General features: G+C 35.7%; 5 long non-coding RNA genes across 14 annotated transcripts; 2 read left to right on the top strand and 3 right to left on the bottom strand.

Annotated features, from left to right (window-relative positions):
- Nucleotides 1-1047: 1047 nt before the first annotated feature.
- LOC130703014 (uncharacterized) lies at nt 1048-2221 on the bottom strand. Of its 2 annotated transcripts, XR_009004509.2 has the most exons (3): nt 1959-2211; nt 1610-1896; nt 1048-1546 (listed from the first exon to the last, which is right to left on the bottom strand). It is a non-coding gene; the product is annotated as an uncharacterized LOC130703014 (long non-coding RNA). The 2 variants fall into 2 exon arrangements; XR_009004508.2 differs by having other exon boundaries at nt 1610-2221.
- A 5929-nt stretch (nt 2222-8150) lies between these two features.
- Nucleotides 8151-9214, top strand: LOC130703106 (uncharacterized). Its single transcript, XR_009004545.2, has 4 exons — nt 8151-8620; nt 8688-8855; nt 8922-9051; nt 9107-9214. It is a non-coding gene; the product is annotated as an uncharacterized LOC130703106 (long non-coding RNA).
- A 4046-nt stretch (nt 9215-13260) lies between these two features.
- On the bottom strand, nt 13261-14606 carry LOC130703016 (uncharacterized). 2 transcript variants are annotated; one of them, XR_009004512.2, is made up of 5 exons: nt 14480-14604; nt 14160-14375; nt 13917-14101; nt 13645-13864; nt 13261-13576 (listed from the first exon to the last, which is right to left on the bottom strand). It is a non-coding gene; the product is annotated as an uncharacterized LOC130703016 (long non-coding RNA). The 2 variants fall into 2 exon arrangements; XR_009004511.2 differs by having other exon boundaries at nt 14160-14606.
- A 226-nt stretch (nt 14607-14832) lies between these two features.
- On the top strand, nt 14833-19103 carry LOC130702758 (uncharacterized). 7 transcript variants are annotated; one of them, XR_009421032.1, is made up of 14 exons: nt 14833-15019; nt 15082-15290; nt 15485-15611; nt 15699-15879; nt 15959-16083; nt 16167-16405; nt 16467-16587; nt 16670-16898; nt 17159-17186; nt 17263-17400; nt 17453-17533; nt 17600-17709; nt 17781-18560; nt 18640-19103. It is a non-coding gene; the product is annotated as an uncharacterized LOC130702758 (long non-coding RNA). The 7 variants fall into 7 exon arrangements; XR_009421033.1 differs by having other exon boundaries at nt 17477-17533; nt 17596-17709; XR_009421034.1 differs by having other exon boundaries at nt 16171-16405; nt 17477-17533.
- Nucleotides 18953-20414, bottom strand: LOC130702759 (uncharacterized). Of its 2 annotated transcripts, XR_009004423.2 has the most exons (5): nt 20101-20414; nt 19838-19986; nt 19681-19774; nt 19346-19575; nt 18953-19236 (listed from the first exon to the last, which is right to left on the bottom strand). It is a non-coding gene; the product is annotated as an uncharacterized LOC130702759 (long non-coding RNA). The 2 variants fall into 2 exon arrangements; XR_009004421.2 differs by having other exon boundaries at nt 18953-19575; nt 20101-20403.
- Nucleotides 20415-20476: the final 62 nt, after the last annotated feature.

The following is a 20476-nucleotide window of genomic DNA, read 5'->3' on the forward strand; positions in this document are numbered from 1 at the left end:
AATCACTATATCTAAAGTTGTACACAAAGTATGCACACATCAGCATAACTAATGTTATGAAACTGGTGTCAGCCCACATGAAGATGTCGCTGTCTACTATGATGCGAAGCGATCCTCCCATTGAGAGAATGAAGGGTCTCTTTCTATCCTTAACATCCGAAATAGATCCAGGTAGTGAAGCAAAGTTCTTTACAACACATCAACAAGCAAAAACATTTTGAAGACAAATGAAATAACAATTACTTTTCTATGATCAATAAAGTGTCGACCGGCCTCAGTTTGTGCTTTGGATATTATCATCAGAATTGGTAATAGCTCCATGGCTACTCTTTACTTACGTGTACATAGAACCATAATTATCCATGTTTGATAGCTGGTTTTAAAGAACTCAAAGCTTGCCGAGACTCGGCCCCACTGTTGTCAGCAGCGGGAAGTAAGTTAACTGGTGACGAACAAGTTTTTCATCGCAAAAATTGATTTTTCCCAATGCCGATTGAGGCACTAGCAGCAAGATTCAACGGGGAAAAACAAAGCACTGTATGTGTCGATTTACCAGCCCTAGTCGACAGAAGCGGGCAAATAACAATAGAGAAACTCATGCCTATGTTGGCAACGGGAAAACCCATTTTTTGCTATGGAAAAGCTTTTTCGTCACCAACTAAAAAAATTCCCACTAATACACTACGTTGATTTAATTGAAATTGCATATAAGAGGAAATATATAAAGGTTGTTCCATCAAACAGTTTAGAAATTATGTTTCAAACGATTCGTTACATAAGTAAATAAATTTTAAAATACACTGTTAAAAAAAACCTAAAAAAACCTTGAATTTCGGTGAAAGTTGCACCTAAGTCGGACTCTGCCAGTTAGGTGGAAATATCACCTAAAAAAAATTTAGGGGAGGCTCCCTAAAATTGGTAAAAGTTCTCCGAAAAGTGGTTAAAATGACACCTAAGTTAAAGCACATATTTACCGGAAAATGAAACCAAATGACCCGTTCGTGTACTTGTTATCTATATGAATAATTGAAATCATAGCAGTAAACCCACCGGAAAATGTTATTTATTGTTAATGTATCTTAGTTAACAGATTAAGATTAACACAAAAGTACAGATTTCGAACTCTGTGCAATTACAAACACAATGAAGAAGTCTACATTTTATCCACCAATGCGGAAAGGGAATGAACAGATGTACAAGTATCAGTTGCTTCGTCTTTGACGCCTAAAACGTAGGACTGAAGAAACAACAATGCGCTTTGAACCTTACCGTTCTATTTAAAGTGGAAGACGTAGTAGGTCGCCATTAATCTATTAACAGCATCCGCAGTTGTGTGAAATCTCACAAATGGATTACTCTCCAAAATGAGGTGGATTGTCGATCCAATGTATAGGATGAACAGTGATCCTCTTGTTTCTTGCTCGATGCAACTTGCTAGGTTAGCTGTTTCCAATTAATTAAAACAATAGTCAGATAAAATTTTATTGGTCTCTCTTGTTGCTTTCATAGCAGTCTGAAAAACTACTTGACACATAACGTAAAGTCACTAAAAACAAAATTAATATTTTTTAAGTTCATGGATATGGAAAACAAAATAAATTCTACTTACTAGCTGTGGGGCTTCCGAAGCACTTGTTCTTCTGTTGAAAAGTAGATACTGCAGCTTCAATATTTCGTTCAACGAATGTTGGCTGGTGATCCTGCAAATGTTTTCTTAGTCCATCTTCAGTTGGATATCTTCTTTCACAACCAGCCAACCAATGTGCATTAAAAGTACGATCGCCTCGATGAACTGTCCTATAATGTGACAGCATTTCTATTTTTGTCCGTGTACGAACAGTGCAATCCACCACTACACATCGGATTACTAACGGCGAAGAGCGGCGAATATACATACTGTAATTCGCTCGGAGGCAAACAGTGCTACACATTAAAATTCACGTATTAATATGGCATACCTGTATTTTCTACTTGAATTTCCATGAGGCAGCAAATCTGGAACTCACAAGAGTTAAAAGTCAGAGCACAACAGACGAACTATTTGTATGATGTCTGGCCGTTTCAAGTTTCATGAAAACATAAACAATTAACAGCGCCACTTTTCGGGGTAGCGACTTCGTTTTTTAGTTTTTTAACACCATTATCTGGTGCGTCAACCCCGTTATCAGGTGTGTATAACCCACAATGTATTTTTCGGGGGAAAATTCACTATATTTTTCGCGAAAACTGAAAATCAACTTTTTTAGGTAAATTTACCGATTTTAGAGGAGGTAAATTACCGAAAAAAGTAGATATTTTTAACAGTGTAGAAATGGATCTATTGTAAAATTTTAGAAGAAAAATTATTACGCTAACCAGTGTACATACCACTAATGTTACCAATGATGGAAAGGGTATTAACATTAAAGTTGTTGGAAGAACAGTCCCTGTCATCGCTTCAGTAACCTAGAAAAGTTTGGTCTATTACTTTAAGACTTTAATAACAGAGAAACCTTGTCTATTTTACCCTGGGTTACTGCGTCAGAACTTATTCAACCTAGCTATGGGATTTCCATTAGGTATTCTATAACTGGACATTCCAAGTTCAAAATCTAATTAGAAATCACTTTTAAAAATAAAGATGTTGGTTACCATCAAGCACTTTTTTTTTTTGATCGTGATGTCTTTGAAATAGACCACCACTTTTTTAACTTACTGTGTTAACTTGATTGTCGGAATAGACAAAATTTTTCCATCCCTTTTGAAAACTAATGAAATTTTTCCCCGAACACTAGAATTTTTAAGCGTTGCCACGTAACAAAAATATAAGAATTAGTTTTTTCCCTTTTTCTTCTTGTATTTATGCGTCTTTATCTTAGATAAAAATCTTTATTGCATAATGCAATAATAGGGAATGCAATGTCAACTGTTGTTATAATATCGTAATATGATATTGTTCCTGGTGTCGTTGTATTATTATCTGCTTTACAAGATACTTAAATATTTGAAGCACTTAAACCAATTTTTTGTAACCTTAAAAAGCTGTATGTAGTGCTTAAAGAAAAATTTTCATACTTTAAAAAGAAGGGAAAGGTTAGAATTTGGATTCAGTAGGGGAAGGCAAATTTTAAGTATTTTTTTTCAAAATTAAGTGTCATTTTAAGATACCTAATCTTTTCAGTAGCTTTTCCCTACTGAAAGACTCATAATTAAGTATCCAGTCGCTACTGTGCACACTGTTCATCTTTTGGTACTACCAAATACCTGCGAAATGGTACACTCTCAGTTTTTGCCTTCTACCATCTTCCTACCTTTCGACTACCATACGTGGTAGAACTGAAAAGGTAGAGGAATGGTAGAAAAAATTGTCTGCTTTCAGAAAGTAGGAGATTGGTAAGGTATCTACCAGTCCTCTGCTATTTGGTAGAGCACTAGGTGTCTACCACAAGGAAAGAATTGGTAGGCATGAAATGTGAAACGACCTCGCTAAAATGGACGACGGCCGAACATTATGTATTGGGGAGTAACTTGACGACAATGGTCGTGACTCGTGAGATGTACGCTTTGGTGATGTGGGAAAATTACAGCGATGTTGAAGAAAAGTACTGTTGTGTTGGCGTTGGCGAAGACATTTGTGTAGGCTACATCATCGCGTCCAACAAAGTTGTATCAATTATTTTTCTGCTGAAATACATTTTCAGATGTGGTAAATTTTCTTTCAGTTTAAGGGACTCATAATTTAGTTAACCATAGTACTAATCAAATGTTTTTCTGACAAAATAATTAGATCGTTGAAGTGTGTTTGAAATGCTGTTCGCAAAAATAAAACCACAAGTTTGGTATAAGAGACCTGTGGATGCAATATTCCCATTGATTTTGATGTACTATATGCTGTATACAAGAATAATATTTGGCAACAAGTGTATTCAGTTAACCATACCTTTGTAAACCACCAACACTAAATATAATGCAAAATAAAATAAGTTGTTGTGGGACTCGTGAACTTTTTTGTCTTTCACTGCTTTTATTTACTCCTAGGTTAACGAAGAATGTAGTTAGGTAACAAATTTATCTATCTTTCACAGTTTCTTAACGTAGTTAAATAGTAAGTAAAATACAATAAGTAAATAATACCTGGAATGACAAGTCGAAATCTGGGAATAACATAAAACCCTAGTATGACTATTGTCCGCCACCAAAGCAAATTTATCAAGAATGAGATTTCGTTTGGGTTTTGAAAAATTCATGCAACATATCCAAACACTTACCAAAAAAGGCTATACAATGTTCTGAAAAAAGAAAAATATTAAAATTGAACGCAGTAAACTTAAAATTTTTTTCTGTGAAGCTGCTGCTTTGACACGCGTTACCATGGAAACCCTGACAGCTACGAGCTTGTACCAGTTCAACAATTGCTACCCCACTTAATTTAAAAAGTAATACACAAAATTGTTTTCCCAGTTATGTTCAGCGATCTATTACTTATATCAAATTGTTCTTGGCTTAAGTTACTTTAAAATATTACAATGTTATTATTATGTAAAATATTATGAAGATTTACATTGTGTGTTTAGTGACGTACAACTAGAAGATGTGTGTGGTCACCCTGATTACTGTTTTTTTTCATGAGGTTTTCATTAGTCTTTAAAATTTTTCGAAGGAGCTAGTGTCGCTCGTGACTCATTATTTGCAATAGTCATTGTTTGACGTGTTCTGCATTTTGCGTTACAGCTTGTGCGTTTTTTTATTAGCAGTGTTATTGATAGTGGTATCGATTGTGGGTTTTTTTCGTACCGTGATTATTAATAGTGATTTACAATTTAGTGACGTACAACCTACTGTTTTTGGGGGGTCGTGCAAGTTCACGTTTCTTTGTGAGGGAAACGGATTTTTTCTACTATTCAAAGGTACATACATTTTTTTATTTTACGGAGATATTTTATGTAATGTGATTTACCATTTAGTGACCAATAACCTTCTGTTTATTGGGTGTGGTTCGTGCAAGTTCACGTTTTTTGGTGAGGGAAAGGAAATTTTTCAAGGTACATATATTTTTCTATGTTATTGAGATATTTTAGCAAATTCACATTGATGGTCTAATTTCTTTCTTTATTTTAATTAACTTTGGTTCTTTTGTCCGTTGTAGGGACGTTTTCTCCTTTTCCGCATGGCGTCTAATTATCCAACTTGTGCTCCGTGCCTTATTGATGTTTCGGAGCTTAATGCAATTGGTTTAGAATCATTTTTGCTAACCATCAACTTTGATTCAAGTATTGCGGCAAAACTTAAAGGTATACTATAAGTCTCCAACTTTTTTTTCTGCTAAAAACATAAGTTTTTCCAACTATGGCTTTTAATTCTGCGGTGTCGGACATTGAGGGGTTTTCTTGTTTTCAGTGCATTTCAAAAAATTTCACCCGTACTTTTATCGAAGGTGAATTTAAAAATTTTACTTCTCACCTACGAGCTATGCATGCCATGCATACATCCGGTGATGCAAGAGGAACTCTACTGGTATGCGCTCAGAACAGGTGTCCGGAGACTTTTAATTCTTTTTCTAATTTCAGAAATAATTTAATGCGGTGTAGTAAAACTCGGCGTAAAATTAGTCCAGAGGTTAGACAAAATATCAGCTTTCCAAATACCGACGAAGATGTTCATGTTATTGATGTAACAACCATGGAAAATGACATTGCAATGTCAAATGCAACTATTGTTGTTACTGAAGATAATAAAGCATCAAAACAAGTTGTAAGGGATTTAGCAAAGTTTATGTTAAATTTAAGATCGGAACATTTAGTTTCAAACACCGCGTTAGATTACATTGCAAATAATTTGGGCGCCATTTTTGAACTAGATGATGAACAGCGTGAAAAAACCGGATCTCTTACGTCGATTCTAAGAAACTTCAATTCTCAAAAAAAGCGATTAAACTATTTCAAAGCACATTTCGCTTATGTTGAACCAAGAACGGTGTTTCTATCAAACGAAAGTAATCCTCCTGTTCGAATTAATTCTAAGGGGGAATCATTTCCAAAAAGAACAAAAAAAACTTTCCAATATATTTCTTTACGAGAAACTTTGAGCATATTATTTTCAGTCAACAACTTCCGCTCGAAATATTTTAGAGAAGTAATAAGCGAGGATGGTTTCATTAGAAGCCATAGGGACAGCAACAATTTTAAAAATAGTTCTTTTTTGAAACGTTTTCCCTTTGCAGTTCGCTTCCAAATTTTTTTTGATGAAACTGAAGTCACAAATCCGCTTGGCAGCAAGACAAAAAAATATGAGTTTGGTATGTTTTGCTTTCGAATAGAAAATTTGCCTCCATTAGAAAATTCGCGTCTTGCCAACATTCATCCTTTTGCGGTTTGCTTTAGTAAAGATTTGAAAAACAGCGAATTCAAATTTGTCATTGATGAATTACTAAAAGAAATGAAAATTCTTGAATCTGACCAAGGGATGTTATTAGATGTTTTTGATTTACCAGGATTTCGTATCCACGGTACCATTTCTTCTGTTTGCGGCGATACAAAGGGCATTCATGAATTGTTTGGGTTTTCATCACCATCTGCTACGAAATTTTGTCGACTTTGCCTTTTGAGCAGAGACCAAATAAAACGTAACTCAAATACGCATGGTTTAGAAATGCGAACTAAAGAGAATTATGACGTTGCTGCAAGAGAGGCAAAGTTGACAAACGGTCAATCCACTCCACTTACTGGAATTAAATTTAATTGCCACTTGAACAAAAGTGGTTATTTTCACGTAACCAACAATTTAATTCTTGACTGTATGCATGATTTTTTGGAAGGAATAGTTCCATTTATTATTATGCTTGTGTTTCGTGAATTTTCGAAAAAAACGGAAAACTTTTTCGTAGCAGAGGAATTGAATAATCGTTTAAAGCGCTTTAGTTACAGCTATTATGATAAGAAGAACAAGCCTTCGCCAAAATTTACAGATGTTTTAATTCGAAAAAGGGGAAATTATAGTACAATACAGCGCGCGTCACAAGACTGGTGCTTGATCCGAATGCTTCCATTGATCATTGGAGATTTAATTGAAATTGGTGATCCCTACTTTGAGCTTATTTTAATTTTAAACAGAATAATGGATATTGTTTTTGCCCCAAGTATCGCATTGGAACATACTGTTATAGTAGAGGACTTAATTAATCAAATATTTTTCTGTTTTAACAAACTATTTAAGGAAATTAACCCTATTAATCAATTTCATCATTTAGTTCATTATCCAACCGTCATAAGGGAGAATGGTCCACCGGTGCGATATTGGTGTATGCGTTTTGAAGCGTATCACAACATATGCAAACGAGTGGCGCATTCTAATTGCAATTTTGTCAACATTGTAAAAAGCGTTGCCGACCATCTCCAGACCGTGTCTTGTGCTGCAATTTTGAATAGTAACATTTTTCATTCTGAGGACTTTGTTTTGAGTCCTTGTAATAAAAGTAGTGGAGCAAAATTCGTTTTTCTAAACTTAAACCCTGAAAAATTTCAATGCGATTTTAAAGTTCCCAATTGGGTTGAAGGCCTTGCTATAGTAGAATTTGAAACCCTGCCTGATTGCGAGCCACTATGGATACTCCAAAATTTCAAACAATGCGATGCAACAAATTTTATTTCACCAAGGCACTGGGTTTGAATTTTGCTTTAGTTCAATTAAATTTAAAAACAAAGAATTGCAAACTTTTTTCGTCTTCCTCTATTTTGTTATTTTAAACTGTCACTGCACTAATTGTACTAACTGGAGCCAAAACTGTGTTTCTTTCTAGATTTTCTAATGATATTTTTTTTCAGGGGAAGATATTGATGGAGAATGCCTTCTTTCATTGACTGAAAAACAAATCGATGGCTTAAGTTTGTCCCTCGGGCACAAAATCAAATTGCAAAAACTTGTGAAAAATCTTGTTGCCGAAAATGCTTCTGCCTCAATGAGGAACAATGAAATCATTCCTGAATTATGTGCCAATGACACGGTAATCGAACTTCAAGGAATTGACGACGTAACTCACATAAATGAAAACATTACCGACGCACATGCAGATCCTATCAGCAAGTCTGATGTATACATAGTCAAACATATTTATTAGCAAGCATAAGAAGTAATAAATTTTTTCTTGTTTGGTTTCAGGATACATTTACAGTTATTTCAATTTTGAAGGAGTCGTCAGAAGGTAGAAAAATTGTTAAATCATTTATGGATCGCAACGAAGCGTATTTAGAAGTAGATGAACGGAAAACGTTGGTACGAATACTTGTGAGCCATATGTGCATGCTTTCTGGGAAAGAAGATTTATATCCACCGAGCAGCCTCAAAGAAGAACTTGCAAAGGCAATTGTTAAAGCTTTTCCATGTTTGGCTGTCCCTTGTTCTGACGGTTCTAGCCTGACAAACTATACTCACTATTTTAATCCAAAATTAACTAACGGTTTCATCGATACTCGTCTGAAAACTATGCGGTCGAAGTCCGAAGTGTCAAGTAAAAAAAAAGTCTGGAAACCAAAGACTGCCCGGCCAAAGCTGCCCGGCTAAAAGGACAAACTCCAATCGCAGGCCTGACAACGAGCTTAATGGTGATAGAGACCCCGCTTGCAACGAAGATGAAGATAAATTCAAGGTAATTGGTTTGTTAATACATTCAAGATTTCATTCGTCATTCAAAATTATCTGGTTTTCTTTTTTAGATTGAATGGATGAAGACACATTTACCTGAACAGGGTTCTAATGAAAACACAATTCAAGAGCATATGGCGTCTACATATAACTACAGACAACATCAAATTTCTGTAGGTCAATGGACAACTACGCAAATACTTGCGGAGTATCCTCGCTTCCGTGATTGCCAAAATTTGGTATACATAGACTTATGCATTTATACCTTTTCTAATACGCTTCTTAATACATCCATAACATCCTAGATTTTCCGTGATTTCCTACTGGCATTCCCGAAGGCGGGACACTTTGAGGAGACTTTTATTTTGGCGCAAGGACCATTGGTAATAAAATAGGCCTTGAGATCAAATGTTCCCATTCCAGACACGGAAGATGGTAATGTTTTTTTAAATTTCAATGAAGGCCAAACATTTAATGAAATTTAATTTAGAATGCCTTAAACTGTTGGTTCTAGTAATGCGACTGATTCCATCTTTAAAGAAGATTCGCGTTGTTAGCCAGGATTCCATCACTGAACGAGTGGTTTATTTCATCAAGGTATACACCTAGTATTTTTGTTATTGCTTCATAATTTCATTCATTGTTTTCAAATATAGGCTAATGAAGACATTTTATCAATTATCGAGAAAAAGCCCCATCTCAAGGAGTCACCTTTTATGTGTTGTGTAGGTTCGCTGAGAAACCCAATCTGTTTTAGCATTGTCTGTGAAGGGGAATTAATATCAAGCGGTACCAGCTCAATTAAGGCGTTCAAGAACCTCTTCGCGTCGTTTCATATGTTTCGTATTAAATACCCTACACTCCTAAGCACATTTTATTATTTTTTTTATTCTTACGTTTTCAATGTCCACCCTGGTAAAGTTCGTCCTTTAGTCGCAGATTTTTTTACACAGTTAAATGCATAGAAAGTGGGCATACAGAAATTGAAATAGCCTACACTGGATCTCATTATATGATCATTTTTCTGAAAAAGCATGTTTCCCTATATGTTAAATGTTTTGAATTAATCTAGATATGTTTATGTAACTAACGTTCAAAGCGCATTTATGTAAATTCAGAACTATATGTTTAGTATTCTAAACACCAAGAAGTTTCTCTATTTTACATGGTTCCCAGAGCAACCCGGAAATTTCTGTTGTTTTTTGTATTTTGCAATAAAGACTATTTTTCAAATCAAACCTTTTTCGCGCGTATACTAAAAATTGAAAAAAGTGGTAAAATAGTAGGCGAAAAAGTTGGAGAAAAGTAGAAAAATAGAAGGAATATGGTAGTGTATGTTCCCTGGTAGTATGATCTACCAATGTGGAACTTTTTAATGGTAGACGCATTGGTAAAGGATCTACTTTTCTCCACTTTTTCTCTACTATATAAAAATCGACGACTTTTCTACCAAATGGTAGCAAGTACTACCATAGCATGTTTCATTTCGCTACCAAATGGTAGCCAAAAGCAGCGAAAAAGTAGAAATCAAAAACTGAGAGTGCAGATAAATGGAAACAGCTACCATTAGGCGGCCAGAAAAGTAGAAGTATCTGCTAGATTTAAAACATCTACCATGTAGCTACCAACTACAAGCAGCTACCACTCTGTTAGTGGGATTTACTAGATACGTGGTAGATGTATCTGCCAAACAAAATAGAAATCCCAGTTTTATTAAGGTATTTGCCTGTTTATCAGTGCTTCCTATCTTTTTTTTTTACCCTGTAGGGGAGACTGGGGTGATTTGGGACACCTTTTGTTTTTGTTCCATAACTCCTTCACAAATTGCTTGATTTTATTTTTGACTGGATTTATATTTTTGTTGTACCTTTCTTTACCTCCGTGTTTTTTTCCCGATTTTTATAATAAATAATTTACGTTTTACAGATTTTTAAAGTTTTGAAAAATTTGAGGGAGGAGCCTATGGTGTTGGGTGAATTGGGACACCAGGGTGGGTGATGTGGGACACCCTAAGTTTATACTCACAAAATACATTTAAAAAATTGTAATAAATCAGTAGGATACTACTAGATATACTCTTTTTTTTTAAAAAGTAAGTTAGTTAGAAATGTAACTTTTTTACTAATTAATGCAACGCTGTTTTTGTAGCTCCGCCTTTAACTCCACCCACTACTGTTCAATTTCAGGCACATTTGCTGTCCCAACTAGCCCCAAAAAAAGTCTTTTGGTAAAAATACAATTTCCCCTCAAAATAATGGTCCTAAAATTAAATTTTTTTTTGCAAACGATAGAGAAATGAATAGACTACCTGTTTGTATGTATAAAATATTAACTACTTGTAGTATTGTGAAGAAAAACACTAAATGGCGGCGAAAAATTTAAGGAAAAAAATACCGTTTTTTAAATTTTCTACATAACTTTCGTATTTTTTCACATATTCGTTTAAAACTTTTACCCTAAATAGGAAACACAAATACTAATAACATATATTTTTTTTGAAATTTTAAATCAATTACTTCTATTTTTCCTCTAGCTGTCCCACTTCACCCACTGTCCCGGCTCACCCCAGTCTCCCCTAGATACAGTTACTGTAAAAAAAAATTTTTAATACAAAGTTAAGTTAAGATATTTTGTAAATACCGAAAAAATGCTTCGATACAAGATACTACCGAAAAAAACCAGTTAAGATAAGATATTTTTAAAAATTCTTAAAAATTCTCATTTTAGGCTAAAGATAAGATAAAATAAGATACAAGATACTTAGTAATAACGCAAAACTAAATAAAAAAATTCTGAATCGAAGATTAATTGAAATTCTGGGTTGCATCAAATTTGTAGCTTCATAATTCATTGATTTTTGATCCACATCCACGAGACAAGGGATGAATAAAACAATGAGACCCGAAAATTTTATTCCAAATAAATGAACTTGTCGCCGCTAGATGGCGCCGAAAGTATCTTGTATCTTTTCGGTAACTTTAGGCTAAAATTGGCTTAGCATAAGATAAAGATACTTTTTTTTGGCTCAAATTGACGCCCGATACAAGTTATCGAAAAGATGCCGGAAGTGTCTTAACTTTTGCCATTCTATCTTATCTTTTCCGAAAGATAGGATCCACTGCTGTTTATACACAGGCATTCTTGTAAATAATAAAACAAATTTTTAATTCAACTGTTTATTTCCTTGGATACGGCTTATATCTAAAACACACAAGAAAATACAAATATTCTTGATTGGAGGGAATATTTGGTTCCATTTCAATCTGAAATGTCAGATGAAGATTCGTCCACAACATAATTGCAAATATCAGTTTCTAGGGTTGAAACAGACGGGCAAACAATGTTTGGGATTTTAAGAACAAACATGTCAAAAAATTTGTAGGACTGCCTCAGAAATTTAGGTACTGCAAATTAAATGCGTGGAACGACGCGTATAGCACCTCCAACAGGAACAAACGTGAAGTCGAGAACCACGGTGTAGTCCATAAGGCTTTCAGCGGAGCCGCGGCAGATAATGAATGGCTGCGAAAGATGGAGGTCGGAGAAAAAGGCCCAGACGAAAAAGGCCCAGACGAAAAAGGCCCGCGAAAAAGGCCCAGACGAAAAAGGCCCATACGAAAAAGGCCCACTTTTTTCCAAATTCAAAAGTGGGCCTTTTTCTCCATTGACTGGGCCTTTTTCTCCGTTTAATTTCCATGTTCCCACAAACTTTATATTTATTTTCAAAATATATTTCCAACCTCCTATTCCGTGGAAAGTGGAATGTACATAGGTTGCTGAAACCGTTACCTTCTATAAGGTTTGCCGAGATCAAACAATGTTAGCGTATGTACGTTAGTTAATCTTTGATTATTTATTCGTTAGCAATCTGATTTCGGATTATGTTAGTATTTATATATTGGTAATATCCCGTTAAATAAAGTTCATTTTTCACAATTTTTGTTTATTGAACTACTATCGGCTTTTTTTAATATAATACAAGAAATTAATGTTTTTCGCACTTAGCCTTGTTCTGTCCACCCTCTTTGATTATTCCCCCAACCCCCAGTCCATCTCCCTTATAACTTCCCTTTGTCGATACTTATGCCATAGGTAAAGACCACTGATTCGTTGTGAATAAGGAAACTGAATGAGTTCCGCGGGGCTTTTGTGGTTGCTGGGAACAAAAATATATGTTACCACGAAGACTAGTTTATTATTATTAACATTTGATAAATAATGTTTATAGGAATAATAGTACAAACTTGAACTATCGTCTGAGGCAAGGACCAAAACAAAGACTATTGTAATTCAATATTGATTCTAATACCATTTATTCTTTATACATTTTCAATTCTTTTAACAATTACAAAGAGCCCAATAAATATATTAAAATCATAACCTACTGCTATAAATGATTTTGTTCGTTCTTCGTGTCCTGTTTTCACCTTTTGTACATTTTCAAGCAGCTATTGATTACCTAATTACACATGACATACTACATTGAGATATAAGGAAGCTTTACACTTTACGTTAGCAAAGCTACTAATAATGACAAATCAATTTTCTACTACGACGGATTTTTTTTTATGAGAGTCTCTTATTAGTGAAGACATAAACCTTTTAAATTGAATCTAAGATTTTTTTTCTTCAAATTTTCCACGATCATGGAAGGCATATCAGTGTATTTTTCTAAAAAACTATCACGACATGGCTGCACATGAAAGAACACAAGTTTAGCTGATCCATCAGTCAGTATCAGTTTTTCATGCGATAAATTTGCCTTTTTTCTTTAGTTTATTCACTTTATGTTCTTTCTTTTCAGTTTTCTTTTTCTTAATGTTGGCTTTTCTCGTTTTCTGTTGTTATTCCTTTCTCTTTTCCTATTCTTCGATGCGTTCAGCCAACTTCTTTTACAATTTGATTTGATTTCATCTTGTTTCTTAATAGATTTAGCAAGCAATTCCACATTGTTTTTCACCTATTGCAATACAGAAAGGTTAAATTATTTAAAATCTTAAAAATATGTTTGTCAAATTGAAAGTTTACCTGAAAACCTTCTGCTCTTTGCAGAGCACCTTTTCATGCCTGTTTCTCTTCAATACTTCTCGCATTCAACTTCAGTTTGGCCATCCAAGATTTTCACTTTGGCTTTGAGTTTTTTTTTTTTATTGTTGCCACTTTTGAATCTAAAGTGGTCTTGTTCAGAATGGGCGAGGGATTAGATAGTTCTCCTAAATCAAATTTGCTGAATAGTAGGCAGCTTTCACTGTTGAAAATTTGTGTTAGCGGTGTACTGGTTGGTCTTTGTTCAGGAATACCTGTTTTGACAAACTCTGTGGGATCAGAAGTTGATGACACTGATGCTGCCTCGGTGGCTTGTGCAAGTTTGGCAATTCAGGACCACTTCTTGTTATTTTTCTTTTTTAATTTCTTCTTCTGCAATTTTTCTAACTCCTTTTAAGTTTGGTTTTCATTGTCCTATCAGACAAATCCAGCCTTTTCCCTGAAAATAGATGGAATAAGCTTGCCCGTCTTCCTTGAACGTAAAGATCAACACATACCTGTTAAGTGTGAGGTGTTAGCTGCTAGACATTCTTCTTGTTCAACACCAACCTTATTGCTATTGAGATCGTCAACTGTAGATACACTTTCAGTTGGAATGTTGGTCAATAAGCTAGAAATGAAAAAGTCTTCAGGAGTGAGTTGCTTTTTAAGAGCGACGATGTCAATGGACCCTCGCGTTTTATAAGGCTCTTGATTTTTTGGGTCCTCATTTCCTACAAATTTTGTTTAGACGTCACTTTCAAGTTCTTGTTTTCTCTTTTTCTATTTACAAAAACTGCCTCTCATATTATAACCTTTAAACTTTATTATTACTTACCTTGATCTCTCAACATTAACACTGACCACTCCATAGATCAAACTATGCGGAACAAGTCTATTGTTATTTTCTTTAGGGAACGGCATTTTCAAGCCAAATCTAGCGTCAGGACGCCACAAACAATGGCGGACGGTGAAAATCTGTTATTAAAGCCCAAGTAGTGATCAAAATCTTCACTTGAGGGCAGTATCAGCAGAGTAAGTATCCAAAAGATCGTATGAATAGTAGTACAAAAAACAAACGTAGTAAAATAAACTCTTAAGATTGTCTATTGAAATTTAAAAAAAAATTTTATTCTTATATTACAAATTCAACAAAATTTAGTCCCTTTGTTATTGTTTATGGTTTTCATCTATCGGTGTAGTACGCGAATTCCATTCATAGCTATGCTGTTATTGTCTGCTAGCATCGTCATCATGGCTTTCCATGATTGCATCAATAAATGGTGAAATTCTTGAAGTCTTACAATTTATTTTGCTTTCAATATGATTGAGAAGAAGACTTTTTCATGGGAATTCGCTAGGAAGCGTTAATCATAAGGTATATGTCTCCTCATATCTATTCATATCAATACTGAAAAGAATTAATGTTGTTGAACACAGCATGATGACAAAGTGTTGGGCGCACCTGATTTGGCTACTTGTGTTGATCAAACACATTGATGTCCCGAGTTTCAGCCAGCCTTTGCCAAATCATAGTATATCTAATAAGTTCTTCATCAAAGAACTCCTACCTGGACAGAGAAGTAGCCCCCTCAAAGCGGGTTTCCTTTTGGTCGAACCTCTGCTGGCTTATAAACCCATCCTGAAAGGTACGTACAGATAATGAAAAATGTATTGCTATGTAATTCATTAATGAATAAGTAAATAAGACACTTGTGAAACTGAATAATCACTTTAATAAGCAAAAAGGTAAATCTGGATTTGTACACTAATTAAAAGATAAAATTTAAGAAGTTACATTAATCAGCAGCATCATAACTAATTTCTGCATTCTCATCGACAGACATTTCAAAATCATCTAGGTCATTAACGTTGACATTCAAAGGGTGGTCAGGAGCAACAGCAGGGAAGGAACTTCTCAATTCCAAAACAATTTCCTCCAACAATTCCTTCGTGGAAATCTGGTTAAAGTAAAATTAGTTGAAATGTGGCCAGAACTTATTATATCTATTAGCAAATACCTCATTATATTGATACTTTGTCCACATTGTGAACAGGATCGAGTTCTTCAATTGAGTCTGAGTTTTTCTGTGTGCCTTTATTTTCTCGTGGGACAGGAGTTTTTGCGTGAGCTTCACGTCTTCGCACAGTTGTTGGAGCACCATAGTCATTTTATAAAAGGGGAGATTAGGACCACCCGCAAGCTAGTAAAAGTCAAACGTTAAATTAGTAACTAAAGTATGTTGCATCTGTTTAGTTAAGCTACCTTATTCCAATCATTATGTAAACCTTCGCAATCATTATTTGTCCTTAATAGCAGGTTGAAGCAGGACCAGTGGGATGGAGTCCAGAATCGACCGCGAATCCAGTTGCGCTCCATGTAGACCATGAGCCCCTCAAGTTCTGGAGCGGCCGAATTTCGCAAGTAATCAAACATGGAAGGTATCTTGTCAGCTACATCAAAAACATAACCGGAGATCATGGTTAAAGAAATGTAAGGCTATTGTATCATTCATACCTGGAAGATAGGCGAGGCTGAGGAGGCGAGTTACAACATAGCGTACAGCATTCGCGCCCTTCTTGTTATATTCGGCAGACAATTTAAAGTCGCGGACCTTCTTCATTACTGCCTGACACCAATGGAAATTGCATCCCAAGTGAATGCAATCGGGGAAAATTTTCCTCACCGCTACAAACATGGCCCTTTCAAAGTCAGTGATTATTCTTTGAACCCTTGGGAGTGGCATTATTTCCTAAATGTTAGGTAGAAAAAATGTATACTATGTTAAAATTGGGATAGTTTAAAAATAGTTTTTTACCTTTAGTTTCACGAAAATTGCAAGATAGTCGATTGCCCTTCTTCGCGTCATGCAGCAGAAAAGAAGTGGTACCTGCTTTAGATCACCTTTTTCATTCCTTATGAGGCCATTTATGGACAATAACTAGGTACGAAATTGTAAAAAATCAAACAATTGTTGTTAATAGATACATTGAAAATATTTACGCTATCGTTTTACCTGTTTAATAGGATCGCGCACAAAGTGGAATGTAGCGTCGATAAACCAAATCTTGCAGTCTTCCAATTGCCTTTTCATCACTGATGTAAAGAAAAGCAGATGGCGTGTCTTATTTGTTCCGGATCCAGCAAACACAGCTCCTTGAAAAAAATCTTCAGGGAAGAATTCGACGTCGATATGAAAAAATGGATCATCCTTCCTCGGATTCGGAGGCAAGCATTTGGACCTTAAATATCTAAAGTAAGAAAAAAATATTGTTGTTAATCAATTTTGTTCTGTAAATGTTAAAGAAACAATTACCTTAACCGTCGGGTAGTATTTTCAATGTTAGGCATGTCTCTCCCTGACACTTCCTTGTTTTTAATTTCGTCGAATATAATGCGCTTCACTGATTTAAATTTTTCTGCTACTGCTTCCTTTTTAGCGCTCCTGAAAAGAGGAATCTACATCCATCGTTTAATTAAACTACTGATTTTTGATTGATTCTTATTCATTTTCAGGTTACCCGCTGATGATTCCCGTAGTCTGGTGGGTGATTATGCTGGACTCCGTTATCTGGGTTATGTGGGTTTTGTTTAAAATCTTCTTGCTCATATTGAACTAGGCTATCGAGATTGGACTTAATTGCTTGTGCAATTGTTGCTTTGCAGTAATCTGCATAATGCCGAGACGTGCAGCGCCAAGTAATTGTTTTTCCGGTGGTCCTTTTTACAGTGTAGCAATAACCTTTGTAGTAAAAAGGGTGAGTTATCTATTCATCTAAATTGTGTGAATTTTATTACCTAGTCCATTAGTCAGCTTTGTTTTGCCTTTGTTAGACCCTTCGATGAATATTTGGAAGTCCGGCTGTGTTGGTGGTTCAAATGAGGATTGCTGTAAGAAAAGGCAAAATAAAAATGAGTACATTAAACATTAATAATCATTTCTTACTTCCAAGATAGATTCGGTTGGTTCAGTGGGTAATTCAGCCCGTAAACCATCACTTTGGTCAACTCGCGGGGAAACAGGTGATAGAGATAAATCAGCAATCGCCTATTATTGTAAAAAAAATGTAAGTAAAGCAATCAATAATTCTTTACGGCTTTAAGCTTGTACTTACTAATGGATCTTCGCTCCGGACAGAAAAATCGTGTACTTGGGCACGTCGCTTTCTTCGTGGCGGAGCCACAGGCGGAGGAGAAATTATTACTGACCTAATTAAAGAAGGAAGAACAAAAACAAGAAACATGAGCCTTGGCAAAGGAGATAGCTGTAGTATAGAAGATTACCGTGAAAGCGGAGATGCTGTTTGAGAAGATGGTTGTGCGGCCGGTGATGCTGTATGAGGGGAAGATTGTGCGACCGGTGATGCTGTTTGAGGAGAAGATTGCGCGGCCGGTAATGCTGTTTGAGGAGAAGATTGTGCGCGTGGTGGTGCCATTTGAGGAGATGATTGTGCGAGCCGTACTGCAAAGGAAAAAGTATGGGGAGTAGTTAATTGTGGACGAGATTTATTCTGCTTTTTAGCAGCAGCACGATCACCGTTACGATGTCTGGCTTCATGCGAAGGGTCTAAAATTTCCCGTCGCTTAATGGCCCTTCTCGGACGCACAGAATTCCCATCAGTCTTCGCGTCTTCGCCTTCACGGGAACCACTTGCAACGTTGGTATTAATGGTTGCACCGTGAGCCTGGTCGCTATCATCCGCAGCCGATGCACCTGCCACATCTACAGCACCTTCAGTGCAGCCCGCACAACGGTAGTTGCTGGAGAATTCTTTCCACGTAGGAGAACCTCCTCTTGGAAAGAAAACCGCAACAGGCTCGATGAATAGGTGCTTCACACACTAGACACGAACAGAATTGTTTCCGGCTGGAAACGGAAGAACTACACCGCGAACATTGCACAGAGGAGAGAGCCATGGTAAATACAAGTATTTAATTGCGTAAAAGCCAAACATAGAATGATCAAATTTCTGAAATATCTTGTACATTCCATACAGATGACGCTGGGCGGAGGAGGAGCTATCGGAACTATTGGCGTTTGGCGATTCAAGGATACCCGGGAAGTTGTTAGCGGTTATGCAAGGCAGAGGATCTTGAATGACGCATGCTACAAGCAACAGAACTGCTTCTTATGGAAAAGCTTTCTTTGTACAAAACCGCGTCTTTCATCTTACATGTCTTCTCTTGAACTAGAAGCGCTGTTGTCCGGATGAAAACATGAATCTCACCTTGGGCAAACATTTTTCAATAAAGTATTCATCAGTAACTAAAATTGCATTGAGCAAAAATTTGTAAGAGTTTTATCAATTTTATAAATCATTTATTTCTCTTATAGAGCACAAGCATAGATAATGAAGTTTCGGGTGTCTGTTTCACTCACCATTTGAACGGTGGTGGAAAATGCGTGTAGGAGACAGGGTAAAATCAAAACATTCAAATACAAACTGCACGTCTACGTATCTTCTGTTGAAATCTATCTTTCGAAAAAATTGGTAGGAAAAATGGATGTTGAGTGATTTCTTTTTGATCTTTCGGGCCGCCTCCTAATCACTCATGTGGATCCTTAGCTAAAAGACAGCAGAGAAGATCTTTCGCTTATATTGGGGCAAAAAGGGAATGAAAGTGGAATAAGAAATAGTTAAAAATGGTTAAACCATCTTCACTAATAATAAACCACATATTTTTGTCTCTTCAACTACATACCACTTTCTTCTTCCCTGAATGATGGGGTCTATTTGACTGTCTGGTTACGAGAAATTTCATTTGCAATCCATCATTTCCAACATCTATTGACAAAGAAACAATTTTGTTAGATAGGGATAACGGTTACGAAGAGCCGTTTAGATCGTTTTTTCAGAAACGGCTGGCATATCCACATCATTGCTATCAGGATCCGTGTGAAGCTATAATCAATAGCAGTCATCCATTCTTCCCTAGAATCCAATAACAAAGTTATGCTCACAATTTTTGTTATTTCATGCAAAAGATAACAACAACATATGAACATTTTAAAAATTAGGTTTTGATCCTTCACGTACCTTTCTTTTTCAGACTCAAAATGAAAACTCCTTTCAATTACATTCATCCATTGAAGACCTCGAATCAGAAAGGTGGATGGTTTTCGATGATCCTCTGGTATCATGCAAAAACAAAGTAAAGATATTCTATGAAGTATTGGGTAGTACAATGTTATACCGCTTTCATAATTTGGCATCCTTTCACAGTAAAATTGTTGAGTGGTTCAGCAAGTCCTATGTTTGGCTTTGGTTTATGCTTGGATCCTAGTAATAATCAATAATCCCGTACAACAAAATATCTTTGACGCCAATTTTTTATGTGTTCTCCTAGAAAAACAAAAAAAAACATTGAATGTGAATGAGAATGCATAATATACTCCACATCAACAATTTGAGTGCAAGCTGCGCGTAAGTCTCTGTAGCAGAACTTTCTCAATTTACCTCTTTAAAGCAGCCAGCCGTCCTTTATGGTAAAAGGAGTTTCTGGTAGAATCTATTGCACCGAAGCATTTTGTTGTAATAACGGCCTTTTCCCTTGTTTCACCGAAATCTTTCGGTGCTAGCTTCGATGCTCGCAGACAATAACAGCATAGCTATGAATGGAATTCGCGTACTACACCGATAGATGAAAACCATAAACAATAACAAAGGGACTAAATTTTGTTGAATTTGTAATATAAGAATAAAATTTTTTTTTAAATTTCAATAGACAATCTTAAGAGTTTATTTTACTACGTTTGTTTTTTGTACTACTATTCATACGATCTTTTGGATACTTACTCTGCTGATACTGCCCTCAAGTGAAGATTTTGATCAC

Source organism: Daphnia carinata, chromosome 5 (assembly GCF_022539665.2).
Source record: "Daphnia carinata strain CSIRO-1 chromosome 5, CSIRO_AGI_Dcar_HiC_V3, whole genome shotgun sequence".
NCBI classification, from domain to species: domain Eukaryota; kingdom Metazoa; phylum Arthropoda; class Branchiopoda; order Diplostraca; family Daphniidae; genus Daphnia; species Daphnia carinata.